Source organism: Camelina sativa, chromosome 12, assembly GCF_000633955.1.
Source record: "Camelina sativa cultivar DH55 chromosome 12, Cs, whole genome shotgun sequence".
NCBI lineage: Eukaryota > Viridiplantae > Streptophyta > Magnoliopsida > Brassicales > Brassicaceae > Camelina > Camelina sativa.
In genome coordinates this window covers 20731336-20735585 of record NC_025696.1, presented here as the reverse complement: position 1 = coordinate 20735585, position 4250 = coordinate 20731336, and the positions used below count along the sequence as shown (strand labels likewise).

The following is a 4250-nucleotide window of genomic DNA, read 5'->3' as shown; positions in this document are numbered from 1 at the left end:
CGAATTTGGATTTTGTTTTCTGGAGGAACGCCTCTCAACAGGGTGATATTGATCAACTTCTTCAATTACCATGGATTTTATGGGCAATCTGGAAGGCCATAAAAAAAGAATCAAGGTTCAAAGATAGAGGCGAATGATATAATTACTCAGACTTTGGGCGATAATTTAGCCTGGGAGTAGGCGCTCTCTTTTACGGCAGTCATGTCAGCTCCATCTTCGTATTCAAATGTCCAGTTTTCTTCACCTCATTGTCAGATTGATGGTTCTTGGAAAGCAACCAATGTGCATTCATGATTGGGGTGGTGGTGTTGCGTTGGTGAGGAGCGAACCTTGTTGTTGGGGGCCAAGTGTCTAAATCAGAGCCTCTCCCCCTGCATTCGGAGTTAAAAACGTTGTTGTGGGCCATTGAGCAGATACGTGTTGAAGGGATCGCTTGTCAACGTTTTGAGACTGATTGTGTTGAGTTACTCACTATAGTGCAGTCTTCTGAATATTGGCTGTCATTCTCTAACTTGCTCGATGAGTTTAACTCTCTGGAGTTTTTCTCACTATTCTCCATCTCTTGGATCCCGCGTGCATCAAATAGGAAGGCGAATTGTCTTGCCCGTGCTTCGTGTTCTCTTATCTCTGAAGTTTCTTTTGTAAATCCTTTCCCTCCGGTTTGGGCAACTAACCGAGAAAATTCCTTTTAATTGTTTGATTGAAAAAACCAGTAAATAGATACTCTTTTAGTTCTAGAAAATAGATGTAGATGAGTTCAAAGTTATTTAAATAAAATTAAATTTAACAAATAATATATATTTAATTTTTTTCGTAAGTAAAAACAATATATAAAAGCAAAGAGATAAACTTTTAATTATAGAAAATAGTTGTTTTTTTTTTTGCTATAATACACTAATGTATATCCATTTATAAATCTACTATCTACATCACCACTAAAAGTGTATTTGTACACACAAATATACTTTACTGTTAAAATATATTCTTTAGTCTTTACTACTACCAACAAATTGTCTTTATGAACACATTAATATTATATGTCTATTTACTTTAACATTTGTGTAGTTACAAAAACGCATATGTTAATCTTACATACTCCTCTCTTATATATTACAATAGCAGTCTTTTTGAATAAATTTTTTGATTAATGAAAAAAATATGAGACAATCTATTTTTTTTTTATGTTTTTTTTCAACAATACTTTTTTTTGTGTAAAGGTGAGTATTTACATTTTTTTTAGAAACAATAATTAGTTGTATAATTTTCACAATCATTTTTTTCTTATATAAAAAGTAATATTTTTTCTTGTAAAATTAGCAACTTAAAATTAAAATTAGTAAACAATATTATAATTTTGAATTTTATGATAAATATATATATATAATTTCCGTATAATGATTTTTTCTAAATTTTAAAACTGTTTAAATATTTTAAACAAAATTAGGTTTTCTTTTCTCTATTTTACTTTTATATAAAACTTTTTTATGGTAGGTTTTGAATTTTTACATTTTTATTTTTTATAATTTTAATAAATTTAAAATTGACATATGTCAACATCTGAATGATACAATTTGCACATGTCACGATCTTGTTAATGAGTAATTTTGACATCAAACTTTATATAATAAGATATATATATATATATATATATATATATATATATATATATGTGTGTGTGTGTGTGTTTTGGTGAATTATATTGGCTAATAACTATAATTCATGCTAAATATACTTTAGCAAATCCCTCATCACTAATTTGAGTTATTTAAAAAGTGGCATAGCTCATTTCTCCTCATAAATGACAATTTTTTTTCTTGCAAATGAAACCCAAATGTGCCAATATAATATGTGTTTAAAACAAAGAAAACAAAAATTTGCAATCTGCTTTCTTTTTTTACTATTTCTTTTATATCTAGTATTACAGAGATGGAGACTCTGATGACACACAATTCACTAACAAAACCTTCCCGATTAATTAACCCATTTAACAAAAATGTTGTAGCCGTACAATGTAATCTATAACAAGAATCTAACACCTATATAAAACACAAAAGTAAGGCAACCAATAAAGCTATAGAGACAGTATTCTTGTTTATTATTACATAAGCTCCAGATTCATCGGTGTTAGTCGTAGTGGTTCCCTCTGGATTAAGTCCACCGCCACCTATTCCAAACGGTGATGTCGTGGTGCTAGACGGTGGCCTCAGTGTCGTCATTGGACTGTTTCCGGTGGTTGTTTTAGGTGTTCCTCCCACCGTGGTAGTCGAAGCTGACCCTCCAGCGTTACTGCCATGACCGAACCGAAAATAATTCACCGAAGAATATAATTGTCTTGTTCAGTTAATTAAGAAACTAATGCATTACTATTCACTTTCCAAATTTTAAAATGATTATATGAGTGAATAGTAATGCATTAATTTCTAGCTTAATTATAATAACGAAGGTAATAATTAATCTTTTTCTTACGATAGAAAACTCTTTTGTTTTTTTTTTTAACAAAAACAATATACAACATTTGAAATAAATCTATAAAGTAATGTTTTTGGAAAAAGGATTAAAACATATTTCTTTTCCTGAGAATTAAGAGAATCTTTTAAAAATGAGTAAATGCAACAACTTCAACTTGTATAAACTTGTTCTTCACGAAATCTCTAAAGTAAAAACACTGCAACACGCTTTTTTCCTTTTTCTTTCCCCCTTTTTTTTCTTTTCCCTAAGTTATTAGAAACTTAAACCATTCTGACCAAACGAACATAAACAGAATATATAACTAAAGATAAAGCAAACAGGGATCTCTACCGTTGATTGATCTACTCATAAAGTTCAACGGTCCAGAAACATCGAATGGGATTTGCATAAAAAGTCATGCAAATTAGTACGTACGACGCATGAATAGCATCACGATCTCAGTCAAATGAATGAAAAAATCGTGAGGTGGAGTTACTTTATAAAAAAAAAAAACAGAAGACGATTAAATTATCAGCCAAAATTATAGTGAAATATATCCAAATCGGTTGAAAATCATGTGTATTAGAAGAAAAAAATTAAAACTATTATTGCCTACGAGTATTTAATATGCAAAAATAAACACATCGCATTAAAATTACGTACCGCACAGAATTTGGATACACGCATGATCCATAACCTACACCACAATAGTAAACCAAGTTAGAGCGAGCTAAAACCCACAAAACAAAATCATATACACAAATTTTTTATTGTTACTAAACCAAACCTGAAAATGCATGTATGAAACATAAATAATGCAAAAATTCAAAAAAAAAAAAAAAACTGTCGAACGAGAAATACCATAAACTACTATAACACCTTAAACTGAGTTAAGCCTTTGTGAAATACATACTAGGATCGGTTTTGGCGATTGTGGATGTGCCAGCGAAGTTGCATGAACCAGGAGCCATGGCTGCACGTTGAAAGTAGCTGTTGAAAGCGTAAGATGCGTGAGCCTGGACAGTGTTAGGGAGGAAACATAGACCACTGGGTTGGATTGGAGCGCAGTCAGCTCCAGCAGCGCATGCATAGTCTAAAGCCGCCTGAAGCGCCTGGCTTGTAACATCGAACCGAGCAACGCACCACATGGCAGCGGATGAACGTAAGAGAAGAAGGAGGAGGAAGGAGAGAGTTTGGAGATAGAGAGCCATTGGGAAGTGGTAAGAGAGAATGAAAGAAAGGAGTGAGAGTGAAGAGTTTGAGTGTGGAGCCTTACCACTCACTCTCTTTTGCTTTTGCTTTGTTTTTTTTTTCTTTTTCATTTACATTCTTTTTGTGTTTCTGTCTTTTTTTTCTTTCTTTTTTTGCTTATGTTGAAATTGAGCTTTCCGTGTTGATTTTTAAAAAAGCTTAAATAAAATTTATTAGGATAACTGTTAATCGAAATTATATATGAAACCTATCAATTGAAATATTAGAATAAAAGCATGCCATATGTGGAATTGAAAGAAGAGTTTCCAAATTCAGCCGTTGATATAAAATGTAATAATAACATTTAGGTATATTCTGTAATTTATAATATATATATATATATATATATATATATATATATATTAAGTTTTGGCTAGTTTTTTATAGAGCCAGACTCCTATCGAATATCCATGGTTATTGATATATCATGGTTTTTGTGGTTTTTAACCATGATATAAGGAGTCTTTTAGTGTTTTTTCATTTGTTTCTAGATTGTTTTTGAGTCTTTACAGGTTTTTAGCATGGAAGGAGCAAAGTGGAGCAATTTGGAT

General features: G+C 31.2%; 1 pseudogene; it reads right to left on the bottom strand.

Annotated features, from left to right (window-relative positions):
* Nucleotides 1950-3770, bottom strand: LOC104732352 (annotated as a pseudogene).